The sequence below is a fragment of the Hylobates moloch genome, unplaced genomic scaffold (assembly GCF_009828535.3).
Source record: "Hylobates moloch isolate HMO894 unplaced genomic scaffold, HMol_V3 SCAFFOLD_1, whole genome shotgun sequence".
NCBI classification, from domain to species: Eukaryota; Metazoa; Chordata; class Mammalia; order Primates; family Hylobatidae; genus Hylobates; species Hylobates moloch.
In genome coordinates, this window is record NW_026652276.1 from 212,229,435 (window position 1) to 212,244,232 (window position 14,798).

A 14,798-nucleotide genomic window follows, 5' to 3' on the forward strand; every position below is an offset into this window, starting at 1 on the left:
TTTTTTTTTTTTTTTTTTTTTTTTTTTTTTTTTTTTTTTTTTTTTTTCTTTTTTATTATACTTTAGGGTTTTAGGGTACATGTGCACAATGTGACAATGTGCAGGTTTGTTACATATGTATCCATGTGCCATGTTGATTTCCTGCACCCATTAACTCGTCCTTTAGCATTAGGTGTATCTCCTAATGCTGTCCCTCCCCCCTCCCCCCACCCCACAACAGTCCCCGGAGTGTGATGTTCCCCTTCCTGTGTCCATGAGTTCTCATTGTTCAATTCCCACCTATGAGTGAGAACATGCGGTGTTTGGTTTTTTGTCCTTGCGATAGTTTACTGAGAATGATGTTTTCCAGTTTCATCCATGTCCCTACAAAGGACACGAACTCATCATTTTTTATGGCTGCATAGTATTCCATGGTGTATATGTGCCACATTTTCTTAATCCAGTCTATCGTTGTTGGACATTTGGGTTGGTTCCAACTCTTTGCTATTGTGAATAGTGCCGCAATAAACATACGTGTGCATGTGTCTTTATAGCAGCATGATTTATAGTCCTTTGGGTATATACCCAGTAATGGGATGGCTGGGTCAAATGGTATTTCTAGTTCGAGATCCCTGAGGAATCGCCACACTGACTTCCACAATGGTTGAACTAGTTTACAGTCCCACCAACAGTGTAAAAGTGTTCCTATTTCTCCACATCCTCTCCAGCACCTGTTGTTTCCTGATTTTTTAATGATGGCCATTCTAACTGGTGTAAGATGGTATCTCACTGTGGTTTTGATTTGCATTTCTCTGATGGCCAGTGATGATGAGCATTTCTTCATGTGTTTTTCGGCTGCATAAATGTCTTCTTTTGAGAAGTGTCTGTTCATGTCCTCTGCCCACTTTTTGATGGGGTTGTTTGTTTTTTTCTTGTAAATTTGTTTGAGTTCATTGTAGATTCTGGATATTAGCCCTTTGTCAGATGAGTAGGTTGCAAAAATTTTGTCCCATTCTGTAGGTTGCCTGTTCACTCTGATGATAGTTTCTTTTGCTGTGCAGAAGCTCTTTAGTTTAATGAGATCCCATTTGTCGATTTTGGCTTTTGTTGCCATTGCTTTTGGTGTTTTAGACATGAAGTCCTTGCCCACGCCTATGTCCTGAATGGTATTGCCTAGGTTTTCTTGTAGGATTTTAATGGTTTTAGGTCTAACATATAAGTCTTTAATCCATCTTGAATTAATTTTTGTATAAGGTGTAAGGAAGGGATCCAGTTTCAGCTTTCTACATATGGCTAGCCAGTTTTCCCAGCACCATTTATTAAATAGGGAATCCTTTCCCCATTTCTTATTTTTGTCAGGTTTGTCAAAGATCAGATAGTTGTAGCTATGCGGCATCATTTCTGAGGGCTCTGTTCTGTTCCATTGATCTATGTCTCTGTTGTGGTACCAGTACCATGCTGTTTTGGTTACTGTAGCCTTGTAGTATAGTTTGAAGTCAGGTAGCGTGATGCCTCCAGCTTTGTTCTTTTGGCTTAGGATTGACTTGGCAATGCGGGCTCTTTTTTGGTTCCATATGAACTTTAAAGTAGTTTTTTCCAATTCTGTGAAGAAAGTCATTGGTAGCTTGATGGGGATGGCATTGAATCTATAAATGACCTTGGGCAGTATGGCCATTTTCACGATATTGATTCTTCCAACCCATGAGCATGGAATGTTCTTCCATTTGTTTGTATCCTCTTTTATTTCATTGAGCAGTGGTTTGTAGTTCTCCTTGAAGAGGTCCTTCACATCCCTTGTAAGTTGGATTCCTAGGTATTTTATTCTCTTTGAAGCAATTGTGAATGGGAGTTCGCTCATGATTTGGCTCTCTGTTTGTCTGTTATTGGTGTACAAGAATGCTTGTGATTTTTGTACATTAATTTTGTATCCTGAGACTTTGCTGAAGTTGCTAATCAGCTTAAGGAGATTTCGGGCTGAGACAATGGGGTTTTCTAGATATACAATCATGTCATCTGCAAACAGGGACAATTTGACTTCCTCTTTTCCTAATTGAATACCCTTTATTTCCTTCTCCTGCCTGATTGCTCTGGCCAGAACTTCCAGCACTATGTTGAATAGGAGCAGTGAGAGAGGGCATCCCTGTCTTGTGCCAGTTTTCAGAGGGAATGCTTCCAGTTTTTGCCCATTCAGTATGATATTGGCTGTGGGTTTGTCATAGATAGCTCTTATTATTTTGAGATACGTCCCATCAATACCTAATTTATTGAGAGTTTTTAGCATGAAGAGATGTTGAATTTTGTCAAAGGCCTTTTCTGCATCTATTGAGATAATCATGTGGTTTTTGTCTTTGGTTCTGTTTACATGCTGGATTACATTTATTGATTTGCGTATGTTGAACCAGCCTTGCATCCCAGGGATGAAGCCCACTTGATCATGGTGGATAAGCTTTTTGATGTGCTGCTGGATTCGGTTTGCCAGTATTTTATTGAGGATTTTTGCATCAATGTTCATCAAGGATATTGGTCTGAAATTCTCTTTTTTGGTTATGTCTCTGCCAGGTTTTGGTATCAGGATGATGCTGGCTTCATAAAATGTGTTAGGGAGGATTCCCTCTTTTTCTATTGATTGGAATACTTTCAGAAGGAATGGTACCAGTTCCTCCTTGTACCTCTGGTAGAATTCAGCTGTGAATCCATCAGGTCCTGGACTCTTTTTGGTTGGTAAGCTATTGATTATTGCCACAATTTCAGAAGCTGTTATTGGTTTATTCAGAGATTCAACTTCTTCCTGGTTTAGTCTTGGGAGGGTGTATTTGTCGAGGAATTTATCCATTTCTTCTAGATTTTCTAGCTTATTTGCATAGAGGTGTTTGTAGTATTCTCTGATGGTAGATTGTATTTCTGTGGGATCGGTGGTGATATCCCCTTTTTCGTTTTTTATTGCATCTATTTGATTCTTCTCTCTTTTCTTCTTTATTAGTCTTGCTAGCGGTCCATCAATTTTGTTGATCTTTTCAAAAAACCAGCTCCTGGATTCATTAATTTTTTGAAGGGTTTTTTGTGTCTCTATTTCCTTCAGTTCTGCTCTGATTTTAGTTATTTCTAGCCTTCTGTTAGCTTTTGAATGTGTTTGCTCTTGCTTTTCTAGTTCTTTTAATTGTGATGTTAGGGTGTCAATTTTGGATCTTTCCTGCTTTCTCTTGTGGGCATTTAGTGCTATAAATTTCCCTCTACACACTGCTTTGAATGTGTCCCAGAGATTCTGGTATGTTGTGTCTTTGTTCTCGTTGGTTTCAAAGAACATCTTTATTTCTGCCTTCATTTCATTATGTACCCAATAGTCATTCAGGAGCAGGTTGTTCAGTTTCCATGTAGTTGAGCGGTTTTGAGTGAGTTTCTTAATCCTGAGTTCTAGTTTGATTGCACTGTGGTCTGAGAGACAGTTTGTTATAATTTCTGTTGTTTTACATTTGCTGAGGAGAGCTTTACTTCCAACTATGTGGTCAATTTTGGAATAGGTGTGGTGTGGTGCTGAAAAAAATGTATATTCTGTTGACTTGGGGTGGAGAGTTCTGTAGATGTCTATTAGGTCTGCTTGGTGCAGAGCTGAGTTCAATTCCTGGATATCCTTGTTAACTTTCTGTCTCGTTGATCTGTCTAATGCTGACAGTGGGGTGTTAAAATCTCCCATTATTATTGTGTGGGAGTTTAAGTCCCTTTGTAGGTCACTGAGGACTTGCTTTATGAATCTGGGTGCTCCTGTGTTGGGTGCATATATATTTAGGATATTTAGCTCTTCTTGTTGAATTGATCCCTTTACCATTATGTAATGGCCTTCTTTGTCTCTTATGATCTTTGTTGGTTTAAAGTCTATTTTATCAGAGACTAGGATTGCAACCCCTGCCTTTTTTTGTTTTCCAGTTGCTTGATAGATCTTCCTCCATCCCTTTATTTGGAGTCTATGTGTGTCTCTGCACGTGAGATGGGTTTCCTGAATACAGCACACTGATGGGTCCTGACTCCTTATCCAGTTTGCCAGTCTGTGTCTTTTGATTGGAGCATTTAGCCCATTTACATTTAACGTTAATATTGTTATGTGTGAATCTGATCCTGTCATTATGATGTTAGTTGGTTATTTTGCTCGTTAGTTGCTATAGTTTCTTCCTAGCCTCGATGGTCTTTACAATTTGGCATGTTTTTGCAGTGGCTGGAACCGGTTGTTCCTTTCCATGTTTAGTGCTTCCTTCAGGAGCTCTTTTAGGGCAGGCCTGGTGGTGACAAAATCACTCAGCGTTTGCTTGTCTGTAAAGTATTTTATTTCTCCTTCACTTATGAAGCTTAGTTTGGCGGGATAGCAAATTCTGGGTTGAAAATTCTTTTCTTTAAGAATGTTGAATATCGGCCCCCACTCTCTTCTGGCTTGTAGAGTTTCTGCTGAGAGATCAGCTGTTAGTCTGATGGGCTTCCCTTTGTGGGTAACCCGACCTTTCTCTCTGGCTGCCCTTAACATTTTTTCCTTCATTTCAACTTTGGTGAATCTGACAATTATGTGTCTTGGAGTTGCCCTTCTCGAGGAGTATCTTTGTGGCGTTCTCTGTATTTCCTGAATCTGAATGCTGGCCTGCCTTGCTAGATTGGGGAAGTTCTCCTGGATAATATCTTGCAGAGTGTTTTCCAACTTGGTTCCATTCTCCCCATCATTTTCAGGTACACCAATCAGACGTAGGTTTGGTCTTTTCACATAGTCCCAAATTTCTTGGAGGCTTTGTTCATTTCTTTTTATTCTTTTTTCTCTAAACTTCCCTTCTCTCTTCATTTCATTCATTTCATCTTCCATCAGGGATACCCTTTCTTCCAGTTGATCGCATCTGCTACTGAGGCTTCTGCAATCTTCGCGTAGTTCTCGAAACTTGGCTTTCAGCTCCATCAGCTCCTTTAAGCCCTTCTCTCCATTGGTTATTCTAGTTATCCATCCTTCTAATTTTTTTTCAAAGTTTTTAACTTCTTTGCTATTGTTTTGAATTTCCTCTCGTAGCTCAGAGTAGTTTGATCGTCTGAAGCCTTCTTCTCTCAACTCATCAAAGTCATCCTCCATCCAGCTTTGTTCCGTTGCTGGTGAGGAACTGCGTTCCTTTGGAGGAGGAGAGGTGCTCTGTTGTTTAGAGTTTCCAGTTTTTCTGCTCTGTTTTTTCCCCATCTTTGTGGTTTTATCTACTTTTTGTCTTTGGTGATGGTGATGTACAGATGGGTTTTTGGTGTTGAAGTCCTTTCTGTTTGTTAGTTTTCCTTCTACCAGACAGGACCCTCAGCTGCAGGTCTGTTGGAGTTTACTAGAGGTCCACTCCAGACCCTGTTTGGCTGGGTGTCAGCAGCGGTGGCTGCAGAACAGCGGATTTTCGTGAGACCACAAATTCAGCTGTCTGATAGTTCCTCTGAAAGTTTTGTCTCAGGGGAGTACCCGGTTGAATGAGGTGTCAGTCTGACCCTACTGGGGGGGGTGCCTCCCAGTTAGGCTGCTCAGGGGTGAGGGACCGACTTTAGGAGGCAGTCTGTCTGTTCTCAGATCTCCAGCTGCGTGCTGGGAGAACCACTACTCTCTTCAAAGCTGTCAGTCAGACAGGGGCATTTAAGTCTGTGGAGGTTCTTTGCTGAGTTTTTGTTTGTCTGTGCCCTGCCCCCAGAGGTGGAGCCTACAGAGGCAGGCAGGCCTCCTTGAGCTATGGTGGGCTCCACCCAGTTCGAGCTTCCTGGCTGCTTTGTTTACCTAAGCAAGCCTGGGCAATGGCGGGCGCCCCTCCCCCAGCCTCGCTGCCGCCTTGCAGCTTGATCTCAGACTGCTGTGCTAGCAATCAGCGAGACTCCGTGGGCATAGGACCCTCCGAGCCAGGTGCGGGACACAATCTCCTAGTGTGCCGTTTTCCAGGCCCGTTGGAGAAGCGCAGTATTAGGATGGGACTGACCCGATATTCCAGGTGCCGTCTGTTTCCCCTTTCTTTGACTAGGAAAGGGAACTCCCTGACCCCTTGCACTTCCCGAGTGAGGCAATGCCTCGCCCTGCTTCGGCTCGCGCACAGTGCGCTTCACCGTCTGTCCTGCACCCACTGTTAGGCACTCCCTAGTGAGATGAAACCGGTACCTCAAGCAGAAATGCAGAAATCACCAGTCTTCTGTGTGGCTGGGGCTGGGAGCTGGAGACCGGAGCTGTTCCTATTCGGCCATCTTGGCTCCACCGACAGTTTTGTTTAATTCTTGGCACATACCTGTAAGATAGATTTTTATATATATATATGTTTTGCAGAGGATGAAACCGAAGTCCATACAGGGTAAGTAGCTTGCCCAGGGTCATATAGTTTTCCAGAGGCTTGACAGGTTTTCTGACTTAAAAACTATTGCATTGTGACTCTAATAACAGTCACCACTTATTGAGTACCTTCTATTCTTCAGGCACTGTACTGAGCATTTAGCATGTGTTCTTTGATATAGTCTTCACAAAAACCCTATGAGATAAATATTATTCTATTTTAGAGCTAGGAAAAGTGAGATTCAGAGAGGTAAGTTAACTTGCCCAGGTCTAAGAGTTGAAAGTGTAAGGGACAGGGCAGGGTGGCTTACACCTGTAATCCCTGCACTTTGGGAGGCCAAGGCAGGAGGATCACTTGTGCCCACGAGTTTGAGACCAGCATGGGCAACACAGTGGGACCCCTCTGCAATAATAATAATGATGATGAGGAAGAAAATGTAGGTGATAAGGTTCTCATCTTGGGCCTTTGACTTCTGTTACAAAAGCTGTTCATTATTGTATATGGCTATTGTATATGTCTAATTGAAATTACAGATAAGAAGTGCTCTAAGGTTAGAACAGCAAGAGGGAAAAATAAATTTTATCTTGATGTTTAAGATTTTAGTATACTCATATGAGAACTGGGAGAAACTTTGAAAGTATTTTTTACATATTAGGTAATTTCATTGGTATAGAATGATTCTTGTTTACATATTGTTGAATGACTTAGATAATTTAGATGATAAAATCTGATAGATTTTTAAGTGTGTTTACCTTTTTCCTGTTCGTCTTATTACTTAAAATCAAATAGTACTTAAAATAGCACTGTGTGTCAACATGTGATTGATTCATGGTTCAGTACAAGTGTTATGATTTGACAACTAGAATAGAAGGTGAATTTATTTCAACTCTTTTCAAAACTAATTTTAAAATTTCACATTTAAAAATGAATATATAGGCTAGGCACGGTGGCTCATGCCTGTAATCCTAGCACTTTGGGAGGCTGAGGCAGGACCATCACTTGAGACCAGGAGTTTGAGACCAGCCTGGGCAACATACCCCATCTCTACTAAAGAAAAAATATATATAAATATTTATATATTTTTATTACATAAAATATATATGCATAGTTATATATTATTACGTTAAAAATATGTAAATGTATATATATACTTTTCTTTTCTCTTTGTTTCTACAAAAGAAAAAGACAGCATCTCAACACCCCATGTCTAAGAAAGAAAAAAAAGACACTTTTTATATAATATATGTTAAAATATATTTTATATATATTTTAATATATATTTTGATGTAAAAAATGCTCTATGTTTATTATGGAATATTTGTAAAATATGGACCCACAGAAACAAAATTTAAATTACCATTGATATCACTACCTAAAGATAACTAGTCACGCTTTAAATACTGTTTATTATCATTCCAGATCTTTTACTGTAGATATATGTATTTTTCAATTTACTGTTGTCCTCCGTTTGCTTTTCTATATTTGCTTTTTCCTCCTTAACATATAATAAATACTTCCTTATGTTATTAAATATTCTATATATATATATATATATTTTAAAGGGACAGGGTCTTGCTCTGTCACCCATGCTGGAGTACAGTGGCATGATCATAGTTCACTGCAGCCTCGACCTCCTGGGCTCAAGCGATCCTCCAGCCTCAGTTTCTCAAGTAGCTGGGACTACAGGCACATGCCATCACGCCTGGCTAATTTTTTTTTTTTTTTAGATGGAGTCTCGCTCTGTCACCCAGACTGGAATTTAGTGGCACCATCTCGGCTCACTGCAAACTCTGCCTCCTGGGTTCAAGCAATTCTCGTGCCTAGCCTCCTGAGTAGCTGGTATTACAGGCATGCACCACCATGTCTGGTTAATTTTTGTATTTTTGGTAGAGACAGGGTTTCACCATGTTGGCCAGGCTGGTCTTGAACTCCTACCTCAAATGATCCACTTGCTTCGGCCTCCCTAAGTGCTGGGATTACAGGCATGAGCCACCATGCCCAGCCAACCGTGCCTGGCTAATTTTTAAAATTTTTTGTAGAAATGGGATCCCACTATGTTGCCCAGGCTGGTCCCAGCTTCTGGGCTCAAGTGATCCTCCCATCTCAGTGCCCCAAAGTGCTGGGATTGTAGGTGTGAGCCACTGTGCCCAGCCAAAATTTATTTATTATGGTTACATTATATTCCATGTAATGACTTTATGTCATTTTGTTTAATTGGTCCCCTGTTATTAGACATTTAGGCTTTGTGGTTTTATTTTATTTTCATTTGTGTTTCTTGTTGTTTGACCGTTATGAGTCATGAGGTAGTTTTGCTTTACAGAAATTTTTTTTTTTTTTTTTTTTTTTGAGACAGAGTTTCGCTCTTGTTGCCCAGGCTGGAGTGCAATGGCGCAGTCTCGGCTCACCGCAACCTCCGCCTCCCAGGTTCAAGCGATTCTCCTACCTCAGCCTCGCGAGTAGCTGGGATTACAGGCATGTGCCACCATACCCAGCTAATTTTTTGTATTTTTAGTAGAGACGGGGTTTCTTCATGTTGGTCAGGCTGGTCTCGAACTCCTGGCCTCAGGTGGTCCGCCCACCTCGGCCTCCCAAAGTGTTGGGATTACAGCCACCGTGCCCAGCCTGGAAAAAAATTTTGAACTCATTGGTGATAAATTCCTAGATGTTGAGTTGCTGGATTAAAGATATCAGTTTATTTTCCTTCTCTCTTTGTGGACTACTCTGAGTTCATTTTGGCATTATCCTTGGTAATTTGGAAGAAAACATGTTTAAATCAGAGACAGGTCCGTAGAGATGTCTAGAGGATGCTTATATAATTCAAAAGTGATAATGCTCCCAATAACTTTTTTGTTTCTTCCTCCTGTATCCCTTTACTTTAGCTTTTAAGTGAATTTTGATTTTATTAATCACATATAGTTGAAAAATAGAATATATTTATTGTGTATTTGGTGTACAGATAATGGTGGTTATGCAAATGGATTTGAGATCTTGTTACAATAATTCTGTAGGCTCCTGCAACCCAGAATTTGTGAACCACTAGATTGGAGGCATGCAACTCCCAGGAGACTGGATACTATTATGCCCTTCCTTTTTTTCCTTTTCTCCTTATCTTAAACGGAGATTTAAGGACACTGGCCTTGCTTGGGAACCTTACTGGCCACTGAAAGTTCTGTGTTTTTCAGTCTGGGACTCTTAGAACTTCAGAAAAATAAAAACACTCAGGATGGAAGAAATGTACTCAGGACGAGAATTTGAGTCTACAGAGCTGATTCCTAGAATTAGATATTTGTGACTTTTGGCAAGTTATGATTCTTTTCTGAGCATCAGTTTCTTGTGTAGAAATAGTTTTTATCTTGATCAAATGTTGAGAGGTTTATGTACAATTTTTTGGGCAGATGGGTAAATGGTTCTATTATTTGCATTAACTTTTAGGTAAATATTTAAATAGGTTTTTAATAAATGATTTTTGGCCTGATACAAAGACTTTGTGATGTTTTACATGTAGATAAGATACATTTCAGCCACTTGTGGCAATGAGTTTGCTGTATTTCAGTCATTCAAAAATCGTTTTTGGAAATATGAAAGATTTTCTAGACTTTAATTTTAGAGATACAGCTATTTATAGACATTTTAATATGTATAAAATGTTTCAAAGAATGTACAGTTGAGAATTTAGAGATCCCTAATTACTGTTTGTTTATAATATCATTTGTCAGAAATCTCTGATAAGGGACAATAGAGTAGAAAATTTATAAAATTTCTAGGTCTTTATAGGTTCAATCTTAGGATAATTGATCCGGGTATCTTCTCTACAACCGGATTTCCCAGGGCTTGTTTTGTGAATGGCTGGTTCTGTAGATTGTTGCTTATTAAGGGATGGTCAGGTAAAGCTCTGAGAAGTCCAGCAGTATTAAAATCTATTAATATGGGGGACTTTTGAAGAAAATATTTTTTAACATCTTTGCACATTGGGGAGATGTTTCAGTTAGAAAATTTTTTTTTGTTTAATGAGAACTTCATGACTTGGTTACGAGTATTTGTAAAAATCTGTGAAGTCAAAGTAACATTCTGTAGAATACTGTGTACGTATATTTATACTGTAGATAAACAAAGATATTGTTTGTTTAATGGGTTTTGCTTATGATGAAGTGTTACTTATTAAGATTAATCCATGTTTAAAAAAGTATACAAAGAGAAAGGAAATATCATAGTCATTATCTAGTAATAATTTAAGTAGTCTAATATAAATCTGTCCTTAAAAAAGTTGTTGAATGGCAGCTAATTAGATTGAAGTACCCTAACATAACTTATATTTTGAATTGGTTGTTAATAATAATTGGAAAACTAGGCTATGTTTAGTCCTAAGACTGTAGGGTTTCCTCTCAACACATTTTAGCTGTATCCCACAAGTTTTGGTATGTTACATGTTCGTTATCATTTATGCAGAAATGTTTTTCAAATTTTATTTTGGCTTATTCTTTGACCTGTAGGTTTGTTTTTTTTTAACAAATGTATTTCTTACTTTTTGAACATTTGGGGATTTGCTAGTTATCTTTCTGTTACTAATTTCTTAATTTCACTATGATTGGAGAACACACTGAATAGTTTCAGACCTTTATTGATACTTATTTTATGGCTCAGCATTTTTATAAACGTTTATGTACCCTTGAAAAGACTATGCATTCTGCTGTTAACTACTGTCTTCTATGTACTTTGTTAAGTTCAAGTTTGTAAATTGTGTTATTGTGTTGTTCAGATCTTCTCTATCCTTACTGAATTTTTTTTGCCTTTTTTTTTCTATTCATTACAGAGAGAGGTGTCTTGAGGTTAAGTGTTAAATGTGTCTTACTGTGATTGTGCATTTGTATATTTCTCTTTTTAGTTCTATAAAGAACTAAACTGTATGCTTTATGTATTTTGAAGTCATATTACTAGGCACATACAAACTTATGTTTCTTGTACATTGGCTCTTTATCATTATAACATGTCCCTTTTTTTCTCTAGTAACACTTGTCTCTCACCTCAAAGTCTTCTTAGTATAGCTACAACTGCTTTATTTTGGCTACTGTTTGCTTACATGGTATAACTTTCTCTCTCCTTTTTGTTTTTAATGCTCCTGTAGCTTTATATTTGAGGTCTGTTTCTTGTTAAGAATAAACAGATTTTTGCTTGCCTGTTTTTAATTAAATCTGAAGTATATTTAGCTCATTAACAGTAAATATAATTATTGATAAATTTGGGTTTATGTCTATCATTTTATTGTTTTCTGTTTGTCCTACTTGTTCTATATTCTGTTTTCATTGTTGCCTTCTTTTGGATTAATCAAGTGTTTAAAAAATATTATTTTATTCCTCCCTTTGTTAGCTTGTTAGTTATATATTCTGTTACTGTTCTTTTGGTGATTATGCTAGATTACCACAAGCATTCTTGTGGTACATTAGAGTTGCATATTCATTAGGATTTTGAAAAACAACATCTCAGACATTGTTAGGACCCTAGAAAACTTTAATAGCATTTATCACTCTCCTGCTTTTATGTTGTCATTGTCATGCATTTCAAGTCTACATTTAAATCCAGAGACTGTTGTTTTGTACAGTTAGTATTTACCCTTTCCATTGTTCTTTATTTCCTTTTGTATTTACATGCTTCCATCTGAGATTAATTTTCCTCTGTCTGAGGAACTCTTTTTAGGGAGTTTGGTGATACTGAATTCTCAGTTTTTGCTTGTTTGAAATTTATTTATTTTCATCTTTGAAGAATATATTAGATGACTGTAGAATTCTACGTTATTAGCTGTTATTTTCTTGAAGCACTTTAAAGATCTCAGTTCATTGTCTTCTAGCTTCCATTGTTTCTGTTGCAAAATCAGCTGTCAGACTTATTGTTGCTCCTTGGAAGGTAGTATGACTTTCTTGTTCAGCTGCCTTTCTTTTTGTCATTCTCTTTTTCTTTAAGTTTAAACAGCTTTTCAGTGATGCACCGAAGAATGGTTTTGTTTGTACCCTGTTTGGAGTTTCTGGCACCTCTTGAATTTGTAGTGCGACTGATCAGTTGTGAAAAAATTTTGACTTTTAAAAAATATTGTTTCTGCCCCATTTTTGTCTCCTTTGCTCTGTGACTCCAGTTAAATCTTTATTATACTTTTTATCCCCATATGTCTCCTGCTCTCTTCTGTTATTTTTATGATTTTTTTCCTCCTCTTACTCCATTCTGGATAGTTTCTACTTGACTGTATTTCAGTTTACTTATTTTGAATTTAACTATGTCCAATCTGCTTTTTAACCCCATCTATTCTTATTTTAGTTATAGTATTTTTTAGTTTTAGAATTTTTATTTGATTCTCTGTTTTTAAGATAGATTCTAATTATGTGAAAATCTCTTGTCATGTATTTTTTGAGCATATTAATCAAATTGCTTTAAAGTCTGCATCTGGAAACTCCAATATCTGTATTACCTATAGGCCTATTTCCATCATCTTTTTCCTTTTGATTTTGCATCTTGTTAGGCCAAATAATAGTAATAGTTAATATATTTGTATATTAATGTATATTAATTATATATTCTATTGTATATTATATAAATTATTGTATGTGGATAATAACATAATAGTAATAATTATTATTAGGCAACTTTTTGATTGAGTGCCAGACATTATATGCAGAATTTTAGATACAAACTTTGTATCTATAATGATACATTTCCCCAGATAGGATTCACATATCTTCAGATTCACCTATCTTCTTGCAGGCAGATAGAGATCACTGCAACTGCTGACTTGAGGTTGGGTTTTCAGCCTTATAAACCTTGTTCTACCTGTAGTTTGCTTCCAACTTGGTAACCCCCTAGAGATCTCAATTAAGAGATTGGGTGTTTTTAGGGCTTCTCTGGCTTTTCTTCTTTCCAGACCCATGAGAGTTTTAAAAGCTCCTTCTTCCTTTTTAATTGTTTTCTGCTGGCTTTTTCGACTTTTGCTACGTGCAGTTTAAAAGCTGACAAATCCCTTAAGAGGAAAATCAGTACTGTCACATTTGTTCTTCTGTGCCTTCTTTCACTAGGGGATCTTGACTCCTCAAGACTTAGCTACCAAGTTTTGTCCCCCTACTCCCATGAAATTGCCAAAAGCTTTGCTGACTTCTCTGCCTCCTAGTGGCTGTCCTTTTTTGGCTTCTCAGCCCCTTGGCCTGTGCCATTAAAGAAATAGGTGACATGTCTTGAAAGAGAAGGCTGCACAAAATGTGAGATACCCTTCAGTGAGTTTCTTGCCACCTCAAGTCTTAGCTACCTCAGAAAGTCTCTGATATTTTAAGAACTTTCTCCCTATTTAATATAGTTTTTCTAGTTTAAGAGGGAGTGTTGATCTGCTACAGACTATTCCGTCATATTCAAAAGCAGAAATCTTTCTGTGTTTATAGTTCTTTTGGAATAGAGTGTTATATCTTGTAGGCCTGTGAGTTTCTCATGGTTATATTAATGTAATAACGTAAAACTTGATCCCCAGAGTTCTTTGGTCTCTTGCTAAGTGTTTTCCTTCATTAACTGCTTATTCTTGCTATCTGATGGGAAAGAATTGTGGAACATAAATACAGTTGACCCTTGAACAACATGGATTTGAATTTGCAGGTCTACTTATACGTGATTTTCTTCTGCTTCTGCCACCTTGAGACAGAAAGGTAGATCCCTTCTCTTTCTCCTCAGCCTACTCAACGTGAAGATGACAACGATGAAGACCTTTATGATGATCCACTTCCATTTAATGAATAGTAAATATTTTTTCTCTTCCTTATAATTTTCTTAATAACATTTTCCTTTCTCTAGCTTATTTTAAGAATATAGTATGTCATACACGTAACACATGAAATATGTGTTAATTGGCTGTTCATGTTATTGATAAGGCTTCTAGTCAACAGTAAGCTATTAGCAGTTAAGTTTTATGGGAGTCAAAAGTCATACATGGCTTTTTCAACTGCATGGGAGTTGGCGCCCCTAGGCCCCACATTGTTCAAGGGTCAACTAACTGTAACATGATTTGTTAGCAGTTGTTTTATTCTTGTTCTTAGCCAAAAGACTGAGAAGTGATTGTTAAGCAGTTGTTTTAAATGCTTATTAAGAGTTAAAATGAGATTTTATTTTTGGTTTTGTTGGTGATTTGCATATTTCTTTTGAGACTTACTTGTTTATAAGGTTAAGAAATTGAGAGTTGGTCAGGTGCAGTGGCTCATGCCTGTAATCCCAGCACTTTGGGAGGCCAAGGTGGGTGGATCACTTGGGGTCAGGAATTCAGCCTGGCCAACATAGTGAAACCCCATCTCTACTAAAAATACAAAAAATAGCAGGACGTGTTGGTGCATGCCTGTGCTCCCAGCTATTTGGGAGGCTGAGGCATGAGAATTGCTTGAACCCAGGAGGTGGAGGTTGCCGCGAGCTGAGATTGTGCCACTGTAACTCCAGCCTGGGTGACAGAGCGAGACTCAGTCTCAAAAAAAAAAAAAAAAATTGAGAGTTTAATCTTTCTGTAAG

General features: G+C 37.8%; 1 protein-coding gene across 7 annotated transcripts in view; it reads left to right on the forward strand.

Annotated features, from left to right (window-relative positions):
• MKLN1 (muskelin 1) overlaps positions 1–14,798 on the forward strand; it is a 417,262-nt gene that overhangs the window by 228,484 nt on the left and 173,980 nt on the right. Inside the window, exon 1 of one of the 7 annotated variants that reach the window (XM_058426798.1) lies at positions 13,785–14,041. The exons of the other annotated variants lie outside the window; for them this stretch is intronic. The gene's annotated coding sequence lies outside the window, so the exon portion shown is untranslated. Of the gene's footprint in view, positions 1–13,784; positions 14,042–14,798 lie in introns of those variants that run through there. 7 annotated transcript variants of the gene reach the window in all.